The following is an 18495-nucleotide window of genomic DNA, read 5'->3' on the forward strand; positions in this document are numbered from 1 at the left end:
GCCACGTACATGAAATGTCCGGAATTGGCAAATCCAGAGACAGAAAGTAGATGAGTGGTTCTCTGATGCTTGGGGAAGGAGGAAATGGGGTGAAAATGCTAGTATATTTTCTTTTGGTGGGATGAAAATGTTCTAACACAACCTCATGAATATACTAAAAAACATCGACTTGCCTTAGCCGGGTGCTCAGTGGTTAGAGCATCATCCCATGGACTGAAGGGTCGAGGTTTCGATTCCAGTCAAGGCAACATAATTCTGTTGCAGGCTCAATCCTTGTGTATGTGGGAGGCAACCAATTGGTGTGACTCTCTCACATCAATGTTTCTCTCTCCCTGTCTCTCTCCCTCCCTTCCACTCTCTCTAAAGAAAAAATCAATGGAAAAAATATCCTTGGGTGAGGATTAACAACAAACAAAAAATATAAAACATTGACTTGTATAGTTTAAATGGGTGAATTGTATGGCATGTGAATTATATCTTAGTAAAGCTTTTATTGAAAAAAGAGAAAAACATTCAGAGAAGAGAAGCATATTATATGAAGCAAGTTCTACAAAGTTCACAAAGGAAGTGAGATTTGAGCTGAATCTTGAAGGTGATCAGGGAAGGACTAGGAAGAAAGTGGCTCCGGGCCGAGGGGACAGCACAGGAGCACACAGTGTGAGGAAAGGTCTCCAGCAATCGATGAAGATAGAAAGAGCTGTGACTTTGAGCTTGTGGAGGATGGGGTGGGGGATATTTTTCCATTGATTTTTAGGGAGAGTGGAAAAGAGAGAAAAGACAGAGAGAAACATCGATGTGAGAGAAATACATCAATTGGTTGCTTCCTGCACGTGCCCCAACCAGGGTCCAGGCAGGGAGGAGCCTACAACTGAGGTATGTGTCCTTGACCAGAATCAAACCCTTGACCAGAATTGAACCCGGGACCCTTTGGTCCGGAGGCCTACACTCTATCCACTGAGCCAAACCAACTAGGACCATATATGCTTTTATGTAAATGCATTCCAGTGGTTCTCAACTTTCTGGCCCTTTAAAACAGTTCTTCATGTTGTGACCCCCAACCATAAAATTATTTTCGTTGCTACTTCATAACTGTAATTTTGCTACTGTTATGAATCGTAATGTAAATATCTGATATGCAGGATGGTCTTAGGCGACCCCTGTGAAAGGGTCGTTCGACCGCCAAAGGGGTCGTGACCCACAGATTGAGAACCGCTGCATTAGACCATCAACAATGTCTCATACTTTGCTTTTAATATTAACAAAAATATTAGATATCCTTCCAAATTTGTATACAATGAATTTGTTCATTTTTTAATGGGTATGTAGGATGTACCACATTTTGATAAACCAATTTCCTATCAATGGACATTTAGGTTGTTTCCAATTTTTCCTTCTTAAAAAAATCTGCAATAAATAATCTTATACATAGTACATTTCACACATGTATGAATTTATCTGTAGGTGAAATTCCTAGAAGTGGAATTGCTACATTACAGCGCTTGTGCTTTTTAATTTTGTTTTCAGAGTTCAACTTTCTATTGAACGCGTTACAGAAGAAGTTTAGTCAAAAAGACCAAGGCCCGTGTCATCATCAGACTCCAAAGATTCTTCTTTCTTTGCCTCCACTTTCTTCTCCTCAGCTGGGGCAGCAGTGGAGGGGGCAGGACCATTGGCTGGTACAGCACCAGCTACTGGGGCAGGTCTGCCAGCCCCTACATTCCAGATGAGGCTCTTGATGTTGACGTTGGATAGAGTTTTTGCAAACAAGCTGGACCAGAAGGGTTCAACTTTTACACCAGCTACTTTAATGAGGGCACTGATCTTATCCTCTGTGACCATCACCTCATCATTTTGCAGGATGAGGTCTGAGCTGGTGTGGGTGGGCGCTGGGTGAGTGCTGCCAGCCATGGTGCTAGTCGCTGGATGGAGTGAGGGCCTCACCCCAACTCGGCCTTAGCTTCGTAGGAAGAACCCAGCATCTTACCAGCAGCTGGGGAGAGGGACTTAAATTTTGACAGATATTGTAACACTGCTCACAATAGAGGTTGTACCAATTTATTCTTCCATTGGCAATGGGTAAAAGAGCCTGGTTCCCCACCTTTTGGGGAATATGTTTGGGAATATTGTCAATTACCAGTTCATGGAGAGCCTTGTATACTAAGCAAAGAAGTCTGAACTTGATCCACAGACCATGGACACCCACCGGAGGGTTTAAACACTGGATGAGGATGGATAGGTTTGAAGTTTTTTGTTTTGTTTATTACTATTTTCTAAATATATTTTATTGATTTTTCACAGAGAGGAAGGGAGAGGGACAGAGAGCCAGAAACATTGATGAGAGAGAAACATCGATCAGCTGCCTCCTGCACACCTTTTACTGGGGATGTGCCTGCAACCAAGGCACATGCCCCTAGCCGGAATCGAACCTGGGACCCTTTAGTCCACAGGCCGACGCTCCATCCACTGAGCCAAACCGGCCAGGGCAGGTTTGAAGTTTTTAAATCTTATTTGCACGATAACATCAAATTAATGTTGTAGGAAATTTTTATTCTCTAACAGACAATGAGTGGTAATGTGGATGAATCAGAGAGGGTGAGGGGGAATCTCCATTAGGATTTAAGCCATGCAGGAGAAAATGTGATTATCATTTAGGTACGGCAGCCATTCTAGATAATAAGATTGGATATGAGTGCAATCTGTTTTTTTTACAATCCCATAACTCTAACTTTCCTGCCATTTTTCTTGTATCACATCCTTCCCACATGCTGATGGCTTCTAATGAAGCATTTGGCCTTTAAGGGTGACGACATAAAACCACTAGCCAGGAATTTTTATCGGAAGCTAGCAGTTGAGCAAACGACAAGAAGACAGGTGAGATAGCAGCTTTATCTTTCTCTAGAAGAACATTCTGCAAATTCATTGTATTTAGAACTGGCATTAAACAAAGAGCTGGGGAAAAAGCAGCAGACACATTCATCCTGAGTCATTGTTTCTTAAACAGGCGGTGGTCGCTATTATTTGATGCAAAGAGAAAAGGAAGATGGATGGCAGATGGCTGTGAAGGCAACAGTGTATGAAGGACTGACAGCCAGCTCCATCCAGACTCTCCAGCTGGTTCAAGGATGAGCGCAGCAGGCTTGGTCCTCCTGGGGCTGATGGCCACTCCTGCTAAGCCAGAGGAGAGCAGCGTTTGCCCTAAGAACCAAGTGGCTTTCAGAGACTCTTGCTATGAATTTGTGCCTTTTGGCCGCTCTTTCTATGGTGCCCAGAACTGGTGTGAGGAACGAGGAGGCCATTTGGTCTTTATTCACGACGAAGGCACCCAGCAGTTTCTGCAAAAGCACATCTCTCAGGACAGGGAATGGTGGATTGGACTCACAGGGAACTCGGCTCAGAATGGAACCGCAGAAGGTAGGTGCTGTGATAACTATGTTTTATGGGAGCTAGTGGCTGTAATTCTTCCATTGCTTTCTACCCAGAGCCCTATAAAACAAATTAATATGTCCCATTCTCATGGTAAGCAAACCCTCCTCTTTGGTTGTTATGTGGATAAAATAATTCATGCACAGTGCCTGGCACAGAGCTGACACCAGAAACGTGCATTGCTTTGCATATACCTTAATATTCGTAATATCTATGAATTCTTTGGTTCTTGTTAGAATAGTGTCCAGCACTATCCTGAGTGCATCATGTCCATTATCATGTTGAATCCTCACAATAACTGATAATATAATTATTATTGCTGTCTCTATTTTACAGGTGAGAAAACTGAGCCTCCGGAAATAATTACTAAGCTATTTTCAAAGCATTTCCACATGTCTTCCTCCCTATGAGACTGAAGCAGGTCAAGTGCTTAGCGTGGTTCAGTTCACATGGGATAGTCTCATGTTAATGGTTCTCCCAGGAACTCTCACTTAGCCTTTCTCTGGGAGGGCTCCTTCCTCCAACCCCAGCACGACCAGTTGAGTCCTTCTCTATGTACCTGTAGGACCCTTTTGACATGACTTTAGTTATTTAGATGTCTTCCCCCATAGACAATAAGCTCTTTAAGGGAAGGAACCATATTCTGGCCAATCCCTCCCACCCCCAGTGTCCATACATATCCAAGAATGGACACATAAACCTTCGTATTTAATCCTTATACCGGCCCCATGAGGTAGGCTTTGCTACTCTTATTTTATGGGTGAGGAAAATGAAGTCCAGAGAGAGGAACTGCCTTGCTCAAGGAGACACATCTAAGGAAGGGCAATGAGGTCTTGCGCCAGTGTCCCGTTATCTCAAACTGCTCTGTGGAAGATACTGGGTTTTAGAAAAGAAAAACTTGGTCTGTGCTAAGTACCTAGAGAAATATACCAGAGTGGATGAAAATGCTTTAAAAGGGGGGCAGATGGGAAGCTCATTTGAGGAAGCTCACAGCCAAAGGGATGCAATTTCTACAATGTGTCTTCAGCCAATATCTCTTGAATGGTTTTTTGCTTTGTAGATGCAGCAATTTGTGGATTTCCATTCGTATGCATTTAAAGGAGTCGGGTCTGTTTAAAATATTCAGGGGATACTGCATGGCTTTACAGAAAATAAAGTAGATCTGAGTAGGCTGATATGTAACAGCTTCCAATAAGTAATGTTATTTGAGAGGCAAGAGATGGTGCTGTGAGCAATATGATGGCATTTGTGTAAATAGATTCAGGTACTCATGGTTGCTGCTACATAGATAAAATGCAACATGGAACAACACGCAAGAAACAACAATAATGGGAGTGGTTCATAGGTTGGGAAAGGGAAGATGCTTTCATTTCATTCTCTTTTTACTCTTTAAAAATTTTTAACTATTTGTATGGATTTCTTTTCTTTAAAAAATTAATAAATAGCCCAGCCAGCATAGCTCAGTGGTTGAGCACTGGCTTATGAACCAGGAGGTCACTGGTTCCATTCTGGGTAAGGGCACATGTTCAGGTTGCAGACTCAATCCCCAGTAGGGGGTGTGCAGAAGGCAGCCAATCAATGATTCTCTCTCATTGATGTTTCTCTCTCTCCCTACCTCCCTTCCTCTCTGAAATAAAAAATATACATATTTTAAAAAATTAATAAATACATTGAGTCTTTACAGCAAATATTTTCTATCTAGTGTTTTCTAGATCTCTAGTATCCTTGAAATGCCTCTGTATCTCCCTCCTTCCCTCTGTCTCTCTCTGTTGCGCTCTCTCTCTCTCTCTCTCTCTCTCACACACACACACACACACACATGTAACATCCTTGGGTTCAAGGCTCTGAAGAGTCCTGAAGTAAGGAAAACTGTGTCTGCTGTAGCTCAGCAGTGCCCATTTCTATTTGTCAAGGGCCCCCTTTCTATGTGAAATACCTTTTAACTCCCCAGGGCACACTCTGTGCTCTTCTTTAGGGTATGGTTAGATAGAGCTGAAAGCATCATTTATTTAGTCAAGCCAACTTCTACAGGCTCTCCAACTTGGGTTCCCGGTGTTTAGGTCGAGTTCTTTTGTTTGAGTGTTGGAAGATAATGGGTAGGAAATGCTCCATTGCTGGCACGGGAGAGGCCTTCAGCACTGATTGAGCACCTACTGCTCACAAGGAGCTGAGCTGGGACAAGCCTTGTACATAAAAAGGATCAGAAAAAGTCCTGGTGGTTGTGTTCCCTCCCAGGACCGGGGACCTGGCTGGACACCTCAAATGTGAACTACAGCCACTGGCACGGAGGGCAGGCCTCTCCTGTTCCCGACACCTGCGGCTACATCGGGAGAGACCCTTCTGCCAGGTGGGCTGACTCAGACAACTGCGCACAGCTGTTCGCCTTCATCTGCGAGTTTGGTGAGCCTCTGTTGTAGAGTCTACTTCCTTTGCCCCGTCTCTTCCTGTCTCTGTTTCCTTGTTTTCCTGTGTGCCTCTCTACTTCTATCTCTGTCTCTCTGAGTGTCTCTCTAAATGCCCACTTGTCTCTGTGTGATGCTCCATGTCTCTCTGTTTCTATCTCTGTTTCTCTCTAAATGCCCACCTGCCTCTGTCTATGTGCCCAGTCTCTCTGAGTGTCCCTCCATCTCCCTAGCTCACATCCTTGCTCTCCCTGTCCATTTACCTGCCTATTAGTCTTGCTTGTCTCTCTCTGTCTTTCTTCCTCATATATCTGCATCTAGGGGGAAATGCCCACTCACCCTTAACTCCTGCTCCCTGGCCAGCCTGAGTCTGAGCCCCCAATGCCCACATCCCACCAGGTCCCAACTGTTCTTCTCTTGTGCCCTTTCTAGCTGCTACCCATGCCCGACTCCCAGTGTAGATGCTGGGGACTGTATATAAGAGACCCTGCCAGAGTGGGATGTAGCTGCATACCAGGTCCTACCTACCAGGTGGGGACTGGGATTGGGGCCTGGCCTTAGAGCTGAGCCTCCTGGTCCCCTGACCCACAAGCCAGGCTTGATAGAACCTTCTGGGCTTCCTGGGTCCAGTCCCCTCCCTGGCTCTAAGCCCCTGGTTCCCAGGCCCTGTCCTGGGTTGAACATTCACAGGAGCTCCTGCTCCATTCTTCTCACCTAGTTTTAAATAGATGCACTTTGCCCTGCCTGACTACTTCTGAAAAGGTAGAAGCTCCTGTGAAGCCCTCCCTGGTCTGTGCATTATGCAACTTCCCTCTTTCTATCACAGCCTCCCCAAGTCCCTGTCCCCTCCGCCACCCCAACTTCAAGCCTGTCTCTCAGACTCTGTCAGCCCCAGGGTCTTGGAGCTGTGGCATGAGGTCACACTATGAAGAACTAATGAGTATCGAGCAAAAGTTCCAGCACTGAGCCAGACACTCCATGTACATTTATTCACCATAATGGAAGTCTGTCCACCATTCTATTGTAGGCCTATTATAAAGCTAAAAAAAAGTGAGACTCAGAAAGGATATGTTCCTTGACCAAGGCCAGAGAGCTGGGAAGTGACAGAGATGAGACCTAAACCAGTTTTGCCTATGGAGAGAGAGAGAGAGAGAGAGAGAGAGAGAGAGAGAGAGACTGGCTTTGGAGATGGAAGAGGTGGCCACAATCCAAGGAATGCTGACAGCCTGTATAAGCTAGACAAGGCAGGAAACAGATTCTCCCCTAGAGCCTTAAGAAAGAACCTTGATATCAGTGTAGTGATACCCATTTGTGGACTTCTGACCTTCATAACTATAATATTATAAATTTGTGACAATTTGTTACAGCAGCCATAAGAAAATGAACACAGATTTGGTCTCTCCTACTCTGTGGACTTCCCACCAGGCAAACAGGCCTGAATGTGAATTCAGCATTTCCCACTTTCTGGCTGTGCACACCTGAGCCAGGTCATTCTTTTGCAACAAATGTTTACTGAGCAGGTGCCAGGAAGCAGGGTTGGTGTGGGACTCTTGGCACAGTGACCCCACTGAGCCCCATGTTCCTAATGGGGAGAATAATAGCTCAGCTCATAGGATTGGTATAAAGACTCATTGAAATCACTCATTCATTCAACAAAAGCTTGTTTAGCATCTATCATGTACCGGGCATTGTTTTCAAATAAGGCTCAAGGAAGGTACTTGAAATAGGTAGAATAATAATTGCTACTTGAATAGCCCATATTCTGAGTGTACAAACTCATTTAATCCTCCTAATGACCATATGGAGTATGGGGTAGACTTCCCCTATACAAAGGAGGCACAGAGAAGCTAAGTGATTTGCAGAGGTCACACAGCCACTGGGTGGCTAGGCTGGATCTGCCCTTGGGCAGTCTGGCTCCAGAGTTACTCTCACCCCTGCTGAGTCTGCTTCTGCTGGGTCCTTGCATCTCACAGTCCTGACCCCTGAGACTCTTCCACTTCCCATCAACCAGGCACTTGCCCACCCATGACCATAGGCCTCCTATGTATCACCTTACCTTTGTACAGGTGTCGGCCAGAGTCTGGCCTGCAAGGGCCATGATGCCACCATGCACTGTGGCTCCGGGGAGGTCATTCAGATCCGGGATGCTTTCTACGGGCGCCAGACTCGCCATTATTGCACCCAGGACGCTGGGAGCCCCTTGGACCTGGAGGAGGAATGCAGCTGGGTCAGCGTCAAGGACGAAGTGTCAGGTAGGGCCCAAGGGCTCCACAGCTCTGGCTGTGAGCTCAGGGCAGTCCCTGGTGTCCTGTGCCCAGCAACAGGTTCTGGAAGGCTCCGCTAATCCTCACATATGACCTTGAGCCTCCAACATTGGGAAAACTAGCCAGTCTCTGCCACAGCACTGAGCTGGGAAGCAAGGGAGCTATAGCTCACCCTTTCACTTTCGCTCCCCACCCAACTTGGATGCAAGAAACATCACTTTCTTTTTTTAACTTAATTTTTAAAAAAATTTAAATACTTGAAATACATAGACAAGAATAAAAAATACTTCAATGAACTCCCATAGACCCACTACCCAACATTGTCAAATCATATTTGCTTAAAATTCCCTCACAAAGGAATCAAACACAGCATTGGATATACAGCCGGCACTCCTGTTGAAGCCCTGGTCTGCTCCTGTCATAAAGTCAGCGCTTGTTAATCGCATGGGTGGTTTTGTATTTCTGCCTTCTATGTATGCAACCCTAAGCAATATATAATATTGCTTTGCAGGTTTTTAGTGTTTATAAAAATTGTATCATATTGTATGTCATTCTGCGATGTGCTTTTTTTCTCTTTTCCTTCTTTATTTTATTTTTTGCTCAAAGTCTTATCCATCTTGATACATGCTGTGTTAGCTTATCTGTTTCATCTATTGTATGTGCCAGAATTTGTCTCTTCCTCTGTTAAGAGTGTATGGGTTGGGTCTTAATCCTTGGTATTGTGAATAATGCTAAACGAATGTTTCTGGTGGCATCTCTTGTTCACATGGGAGAATTTCTCTAGGACCTGTTTTTCAAAATTAGATTAAATCTGCTTCCGAGCTGCCTTTGCCCCCTGGGAATGATTCGCTTTAGGCCATTTGACTAGATGCCACTGGACCAGTGGTTCTCAAAGTGGGGTTCCTGGGCCAGCAGTGTTAACATTACCTGGGAGCTTGTTAGAAGAAAATTCTCAAGCTGCCCTCCACATGTATTGAGTCACAAGCCCTCCAGGGAATTCCAGCACAATCCACAGTTTGAGAACCACTGGGATGGACTTTGAACTACTTGGGGATAGGAACCCTACTTCTCTCTCCCCCAGTACCTAGCACAGTTCCTGGTCTCCAGTAGACACCAACTGGTATTTGTTGAGCGGATGGGGGGTGAATGAATGAACGTGAGGTTATTCATCTGTCTGAACCCTATCCCTTTATGTCCTTCACACCGTTTCTGCTTCTGCTGGGATTCGGGTGTTTCCCAGGACAGTGCCAGGGGCTGCAGGCATGCTAGGTGGCAGCAAATGGGACCTTCTCTGGAGACCTGTGTCCCACCCAGGGCAGCTACCTCTGGGTGCAGTACCAGTGTCGGGAAGGTGAGTCCCCAGCTTGCCTTGGTGTGGGAATTCCCTTCTTATTTTCACTACAGGCTCAGCCACCTCAGAGCAGAGAGAGCAGCTCCCCTGGGGGTTAATCTACTGTGTGCTAAGAGGCTTCCTAACCCAAAATGCTGTCCTGTGGCCTGGTTTAACCTGGGGATAAAGTACCTGAGGTCCAGTTGCAGAAAGAAACTGACAAGCCAGAAATTTTTAAAAAATGTGTTGTGTGTGTGAGTGTATGTGTGTGTGTTTATCCCCATGAGGTGGCCCAATAAACATAACAGACAAATCCAAGGAGCCAAAAGATCTCTCCCACATGCCATCCCGTTCAACCACCACCCTTCCCATAGGCTGTCATTTGAGTACACATAGGCACTTTTAAAAAATACAAATCTTGAAAGCCATAAAAATAACCCACATTATCACAATTTACAAAAGTTGATAAATCAAGAAGGAAGAATCCCTCCCTTTAGCTCTAGACTCCTATTCCCCATAACAAAAACACTATTAACTATTTAGAATAAATTCTTTCCTGCTTTTAAAAATGTATTCATAGAATGGTTGTGTATGACTTTATATATGAATATTTTAATGAAAATATAATCACATAAAAAATCTACAACTCATTTTTTCATACACACACACACACACACACACTGGATATCTCTCCAAGTCACTAGCTTATTCTTTTAATAACTGCATAATATCCCAGGATAAGATTATGTCAAAATGTATTTAATCAGTTCCCCTGCCTGTTGATAAACATTTAAGTTGCTTCGGTCTTTTGTTGTTACATATCACTCTGCAGTGCTTTCTTGTACATTCTCATGCATATATCTTGACATGTGCCTGAGATTATTTTTAAAGGAGTGATCCCTAGTAGTGGAAATGCTGGGTCACAGGGTCTGCATTTTATTTTATTTTAAATTTATCTTTCTTGTTAAAAGTATTACAGAAGGCCCCCCTTACCCCCCATTGACCCCCTCTACACGACTTCTACCCCCTCCCCAGGCCTTCACCACACTATTGTCTGTGTCCATGGGGAGTCTGTACACTTTAAACGTTAATAGGTACTGCCCAATTACCCTTCAAAATCGCTGTATCGATTTATATTTCCACTAACAGTGCATGAGGGCGCCAGTGTCCCCTACGGCTGTGAAACCACATTATGCCATTTTCCAACACATTAATTGGTCAGAACAGCTACTCCTATTGAGGGCGTGTGTAATGATGCAAGGAGCTCTGAAGGGGAAAGATAAGTCAGTGAATGTTGGGGTTCCGTGGGGCCATCCAGGAGAGCAGGGTCAGTGGGTATAGGAAAAGGAAGGACCACATGGAGGAGAAATGGGAGGGTGGCATGGAAGACACGTTCTACCAGGGACAGTAGTCTGCTGAACACACTTGGGTAGAAGAACAGTGAGCAAGGTGTCGAAATTCTATTTTCTGGGAAGAGGAGGCCACATGTTTTGGCAACACGTTCCATTTGGTGGTTTTGCTAATGGACAGAGTGCCCTTTGATCTGCCAGGCCCGGTGCTGCTGTCTTTGGACAAATGTGTAGCTCAGAGCAAGAGGCAAGCTGGATTTAGCAACTACATGGTCCAGATTTTCTGCCCCAACTTTGTTTCAAATATCCTGTCCCCTTGTGAATAAGTGTGTTCTGATCACAATCAGGTTCTGATTTGTGAAAGGGGGAACTTTATCCAGACGTCCCACCCTGACTGTGCCCAGAAGGGCCTGGTTGCATGTAACTTTCCTCAGGTAGCTGAGAATCTGACCTCCTGAAAGTCCTTTTTATTTGCAGTCAGCCTCTTTTCTCTTCCCATTTGTGTTCAGAAACAAAGATTATGCTGCACAAATTAGCCCAGAGCTGTGTGAAGACCCAGCAAATTCTGCCCTTCACCCCATCCTCCATGCCAACTTTTGAAGCTCAAGGTTTTGTAAAATTTAATGTGCATTAAATGGCTTACAATGAATCATCGGCCACCTTAGCCAAGTAGATTTTCTTAAAGGTGCTTAGCCTTTTATCTTTTTAAACATTATAAAATGCATTTGGACAATCAATAGAATCCTGGCAAATAAATTATGGTACATTGTGTAGTTATTAAAAAGAACAGGGCAGCTCTAACTGAATTTATATAGAACAATCTCCAAGATATACTAAGGTGTCAATTAATGAATATAGTATGCACCATTTGTATAAATAGAAAAGTACGTATGGGTTGTGGATATCTCTAGAAGGTGAAACAGGATATTGATAGCAGTGGTTGCCTCTGGAAACCAGAACCGGGGCGGGGGGGGCGGGGGGGGGGGGAAGGCTGAGGTTTGGCAGTGGGAGGGGGTTGTACATTTCAAATTATTGGTCATATATTACCTACGAACAAAAAATAAAATTCAAAAGAACTTTAAAAAGTAAAACTAAAGCCAAAACCGGTTTGGCTCAGTGGATAGAGCGTCGGCCTGCAGACTGAAAGGTCCCAGGTTCGATTCCGGTCAAGGGCATGTACCTGGGTTGCGGGCACATCCCCAGTGGGAGATGTGCAGGAGGCAGCTGGTCGATGTTTCTCCCTCATCGATGTTTCTAACTCTCTGTCCCTCTCCCTTCCTCTCTGTAAAAAATCAATAAAATATATTTAAAAAAAAATAAAAAAAAAAATAAAAAGTAAAACTAAAATTTTGAAAACTTTAATAAAAGTCCCACCTAAAGATGCAGGACAGGTGGATAAAAGGGAGTCAGTTTTTAACATGCAGTTTTGCTCTGCAATGGCACACGGCCCTCTGTGTTTTCACCTGCAGGCCTGCAGCTGACGGTGTCCAATGAGAGTTTCGTCTTCGATAACGTCACCATCTCCCTGATGTGGCTCCTCTCTCCCTACACTGGAAACCTGTCCTGTATCATTATCATGGGGGATGGCCACACCTTTGATCCCTACTACCCACCCAGGTAAGAGGAATCTCTGAGCCTTGATTCAGGATGTTATCAAGTCAATTTTTGCTGCATAACAAAACATCCCCAAACTTATAATAGTATTTATTATTTGGCATGTGTCCAGTGGTCAGCTTATCGTCAGCGAGGAGCATGAGTTGCTCATCACCCAATAGGCCAGCTCAGGCTCACTCGAGTGGTGGCAGAAGAGTTTCTAGCAGCAAGTGAGAGCAAGGTCCAATGTGCAGGCATATTTCAAATCTACTTGGGTCACATTTTTTAATGACCCATTGGCCAAAGTGAGTTTCATGGCCACGCCCAGATTCAACAGGTAGAGAAACAGACTGTACCTGTTGATGGAAGAAATAGCAGAGCCATAGCACCAAGGGGCACACATATGGGAATGGGAGAGATGGATGCTCACCTGTTTCTCATTATGGAAGCCACACAAACGGGCATGGAGAGCTCGTCCTTTTGGCGTGGCGCTGTGTAGAGTCTCCCCAGGGTCACTGTCTGAGGAGTCGGTAATGGGGTAAAGAAGATGCTCACCTGGGAGTGCTTTTCATTGGTAAGGATTATAAAAGTAATAGTAACAATATTCATAATAGTCCAGCCGGGCAGCTTCACACATAATCTCATTAGAGCTGTGCTGTCTAATGTAACAGCCACTCACCATGTGAGCTACTGAGCACGTGACATGTGGCTGGTCTCAGTTAAGATGGGCTGTAAATGTAAAGTACACATGGGATTTTCAAGACTGAGTTCCCCCATCTGCCCAAAATGAATGTAAATATCTCACTAACAATTTTTTTCTCACTAATCATTTTTATATTGATTACACATTGAAATGATAGTACTTTGGATGTATTGGGTTAAAGAAAATAAATTAAAATTAACTTCACCTGTTTCTTACTTTTTTCAGTGTGGCTATTAGAAAATTTAAAATTATATATGTGGCTCCTACTATTTGTATTGGATGATGCTGAGCTAGATAATCATTATCTTGTTTTCACAAAGGTACAATGGAGTTGCCCAAGCCACACAACGCTGTGACGCAGTCAGGACTGTCTAGCCTTGAAGGGAGCTCAGGCTCTGAGGTCCCTGGTGGATTATACAGCGCATTGTATCTGGGCCTGAGAGCACTGCCCCCCCCCCAGTCTCCCCCCCCCCCCCCGGCCCCACACACACACACACAAACATCCTCCAGGAAACAGTTACCTCCCCAACCTGAGAGTAGCTAAACCCAACTCATAGTATTTCAAAGTCCTACCTGGGCCTGGGTAAGCTCCGATGCCTCAGCAGGAGGGTACCCCAGACTGTTTCAGAAAATCTAGGTCCTCTTTGGATTCTGAGGCTCCTTATAGGGACCCCCAGTTCAACATGGATTCCCTGGGAAAGCACAGAGGCCCAAAAGCCTCTCTTTGAATCCCCAAATACCTCCAGTTCTTCTCTGTGGGAGCTAGAGGTTCTGGCCCTATGGGTGCCAGCATTCCCAATAGCACTGGTTGCAGTGAGGCAAATAGGGGGTCAGCCCTGTCCACAGCCCAAAGCTGCTCCAGTGAGTGCAGGTCTCAAATTCAGCAGTGCTTTGAGGTCTCAGGCATTGTGCCAAACACACTGTGTCCGAGGCTGGGGTTCTAATCCCAGGCACTGCTAATGTGTCAGACCCAGAAACAATCCCTGGCCTTGGGTTTCTGTTTCCTTCACTGTCATATATATACACTAGAGGCCCAGTGCATGAAATTTGTACATAGGTAGGGTCCCTAGGCCTGGCTGGTGATCAGGGCCAATTGGGGCCTTCTGGCTGCTGGCCAAGTCGAGGCCTTCCTTCCCCAGCTGCTGGCTGCCAGCTGGGGTCTTCCTTCATTCCACGCCACCCCCTGGTGGTCAGCGCACATCATAGTGAGTGATTGAACTCCCTAGGGGACACTTTGCATATTAGCCTTTATATATATACATGTCTATATATATAAAAAGCCAAAGACTGGAATGCCGAAACAACCAGAATAACTGGAACAACTGGTCGCTATGACGCCTACTGCGGCTGGCCAACCTCCTGCAGCCCCTCTCCCTGGCTGGCCCTCTCCCCAATCGGCTCCACCCACCCCAATCGGGGGTGTGGCCAGCCGGCCAACATCCTGCAGCCCCTCCCCCCTGCCAGCCCAGCCCCCATCGGGCCAGCTGGACCCCCAACCGTGCAGGAATTCATGCATCAGGCCTCTAGTGTATATATATGACAGAAAAAGAAACAAATCAAGATAACAATAAAAATGGGTGGTATAAAAAGAACACAGGTTGTAGAACCAGAAAAATCTGAATTTGAATTCCTGCTTCATTGCATACCCACTATATAACCGTCCATTCACACTCCCTCTTACAATATCTATTTCCAAACCCATATAAAAATGTGTGCGCTATCCAAAAGATAAATAAGGGTGCGTGAAGTTAAATAGCTTCAAATCCCATAGTAATATCAGAGCCAGGAGGGGGATTAGATTGGTTTTGCTATAAAGTCTATGCTCTTTCCATTACTCTAAAGCTACAGTGAATAAAGCAGCAAAAAAGGAAATGTTTACGTGAAAAATACACAAATCTAAGTGGCCCCTACAGATCACCTGGACACTGTTCAAAGTGTCCAGGTATTTACCTTTTGTTTCACTCTCTAAACATTTATTGGACAACTACTATAATACCAACATTGTGTCAAATAGTAACAGGTGACTGTCTATGGTGGCATCCCAGGGCTGTCTGGCCTTGAACGGAGCTCAGCTACATGAAAGAAAGGAAGGAATCCAGGATCAGTTTTGTTTTGTTTTGTTTTAAGGGTGGTCACAGAAATAGCACATAAAAAGGAATGCTCACTCTGAGATTAGAGGTGATGGCACTGGAAATGAAGACTTCAATAAAGAAAGGTTGTGTCACATTTATATTGATGGCTGCCTTGGAGTAAAATGAGAAATTACACGTGAAGATGCTTAGGGAAAAAATGTTTAAGTAATACAAATATCATGGTATTTTCTGTAGTTTTCTTTCCATTTGCTCCTATTTCATCAATAAAACAACAAATGCTAAATTACATACTCCTAACCCCCACATTTTATAGAACTTGAATTTGGCGTAAGTCAAAATGCACTGTCTGTAGCCCTGCTAAGTCTTTCAGTTACATAAGGACCTTCTAGCAATAAACAAACAGTAGTTAAAAACTGGAGCAAATGGAACAAAATGCAAATATCTGTCAACTCTGGATGGTGAGTCCAAGGGTGTTTGTCATACTACTCTCTGAATTCTGCGTGTAATTAAATTTTTTCATAATCTAAGTCAAACAACAATAAGTGATGCTCTACATTTGCAATTCCTTGGGCATTAGCTCTAAGTGAAAGCGACTATCATTTTTTTTTCTCTTTCAAAAGAAATAGATGGTGATATCCTCTGCCATCACCCCACCTGAATACTCAAATTTCCTCTTCTTTAAAGACTTGTTAGACCTTGAAACTACTCACCCACCTTCTTCTATTGTTTTTATTAAGATTGGGAAATATATTTCTGGTGCTTTCTCATCAGTCTTAGCAGCCTCAGAACTCAATTTACAATGAAAAATTGCATGAATTTTAAGTCACATATTTTGTGCAGACGTGACTGTGTTTTTCTTTTATTGTGTTCGTACAGACTCCTACTTCTGCTTAAAAACGGAGGCTCCATTTCCATCGTAGAGAAATAACATGAGCTAATGGGGAGAATCCAGCCTCCATTAGGAAAGGCATAATGAAAGTCAAACAATTGCTCCTTGAGAAGCTCCTTCTCGCCTTGCACTCCCTATGTCTTGTGCACATTTGCATGGGAGGCTGTTTTGTTTCTCTGTTATGGAAAACTTTCTACATTTCTGAAATTATGTTTCTTATGGAACAATTTGCATAAGGTGAAATTTGTCCAAGTCTAGCATTAGGTAACTTAGCGCCACCTACTGACAGATCTAGGGATTGCTGTTATTCTTAGTCTATTCAGAGCCACACAGCCAAGTCTGGAGGGGGACGTCCCTGGAAATGGATCATTCACAAGTCAGGATAAGCCTTAGAGTAACTGAGATGTACACAGGCTGTTGGGAGGCGCAGAAGAGAGAACTCTGTGAAAGCCAGGTCAGAAAGGACTGTAGAGCCAAAGTCCTTGGTGGGGGACCAGAAATAGGAGGCAGGAGCAGAGAATGTAGAGCAAGGGAAGTCATGGATTTGGAGGGTAACTGTGAGCACCTCACTATACTGGGAGTTCAGGGGTATGTGGGGAAAATGAAAGACGGAAAACGGAAAGGGGTCTGGTGATGAAGAGCCTTGATACCTGCCAGTATAAAGACATTGTTTTAGGAGCGTGTGCAGGTTAAGCACCAGGACACAGGCTCTGATTTGGGGTGCAGGTTTCCTGGGGGATACTAAGATGGGGCAAGGGGAGATGCAGTGGCAGCACAGGCCCCCCCCCCCCCCCCCGACAACTGTGCAGCCACTGGATTCAGGATGTCCCTGGGGAGGGGATGTCACCTGGGGACAGGCAGCTCCCTTTGGCTAAGAATTCCTGGAGGTGGCTCAGCTGTGAGCCCTCAGCCGCTATCACGCCAGGATGCTGGGCAGGAGTGGTGGGGTGCAGGCCTCGGTCTTGAAGGGTGGAATCTGGGTGACACGCCACCACATCCACTACAAAGGATACACAGGAATCTTTAGGCCACGGAGTTACAAGCTCTGTGATTATTAGTATTGCCAGTGTCAACTAATACTCACTGGGTAACTTTAAGGAGTAAATGGGACTACAGACAATAACTGCTACAGAGTTGATTCTAAAAAGCAGGTAATTGTTACTATTATATTAATATTGCATGAAAGTATATACTAATTTTATTTAATAGGCTAAGTGCATAAATGTCATCCTATTATACAAAAAGCTACAATATATGAGACTGTTACATGCCAGATACTTATTCAGCCATGGCCTCATTTGAACTTTACAGCCCAGCCAGGAATAGCTCTCACCTCATTTTATGGACAAGGACACTGAGGCTCAGAGAGGTTAATTGAGTCATTAGATTTCACAGGTAACCTTAGGAGCCCTAGGAGATCTCATTTCCAGTTTCCTACCCTTTCCGTTCCGTCACACTGCCCGATTTGGTCAGATGGCCTCATCCACCAAGCTGGCTGGCAATCTGTGAGCAACATAAATAACATGACACAGATTATGGTGTTCTTAACAATTGGACATTATAAGCAAAGACCAAAAATGTGAGCTTTCTTCTCCACCTTCTTTTTAAGCTGCATCCCATTAACATCAACCATCAAAGCAGTATATACAAATCAGTGAATGTCAGAGTCTTGAACCAATTTTTAAACATTTTATTTAAGCATAATACATGTACAGGAAAGTGTCCCAAAAGATATGGAACAATTAATTTTTATACAATGAACAAGCACCTAGATCAAGAAATAAAACATGATCAGTCTCCCAGAAATCCCTCCCCCGCCCTATAACCCTCCAAGGATTCTAACATCATTGAATAGTGTGACCTGTATTTGAAACTTATATAAATGGAATCTGATAAAGGACTGTTTATTCTGTTTTGTGTCTGACTTCAGTTCAGTAGTGTGTTTTTGAGATTCATCCTTACTGTTGTGTATAATTAGGATTTCTTTTTTATTATCTACTTATATAAAAACCCTGGGTGTAACATCATGGCCAGAACTTCGACCAACCGGAAGGAAGTCAGTCCTGCAGGGGTTGTCTTGGAAACAGCTGCACCCTCCCCCCGAGCTGTTTCCCAGAGCTGTTTCCTGTAAGGGCGGGGTTTGAGGCAGGAACCCGCCCTCGGAGTGTGGAGGCATATCTTTATAAAGTGTGCTGTGCCAGCACAGCCAAGAGTGAACCTAAGTGGGGGCGGCTGAAAGGCTTAAAAAAGACAGACAAGAGAATGAAATCTGGGTCTCAGTGGGACACTGCTTCTCTGAGAGACAGCGACCATGCCCACAGCCATGTCTTTATTTTATAGCAGATGCCACGAGCAAAGTAAGGGCATGACCAAGATGTTTACAACATTCTCCTGGGTTTCAATCCTACTCAACTACATGCACCTGAACTCTATCAAGCCTACATCACTC

The 18495-nt window shown here is 44.4% G+C and overlaps 2 pseudogenes; one reads left to right on the plus strand and one right to left on the minus strand.

Moving 5' to 3' along the window:
* Window positions 1-1560: 1560 nt before the first annotated feature.
* LOC138997344 (large ribosomal subunit protein P1 pseudogene) lies at window positions 1561-1908 on the minus strand (annotated as a pseudogene).
* A 1214-nt stretch (window positions 1909-3122) lies between these two features.
* The window catches only part of LOC138997345 (polycystin-1-like protein 2), a 63070-nt pseudogene continuing 47697 nt past the window's right edge, over window positions 3123-18495 (plus strand).

Source organism: Myotis yumanensis, unplaced genomic scaffold (genome assembly GCF_028538775.1).
Source record: "Myotis yumanensis isolate MYYU_CA2020_CCGP unplaced genomic scaffold, mMyoYum1.0.hap1 SCAF_18, whole genome shotgun sequence".
Classification (NCBI taxonomy): domain Eukaryota; kingdom Metazoa; phylum Chordata; class Mammalia; order Chiroptera; family Vespertilionidae; genus Myotis; species Myotis yumanensis.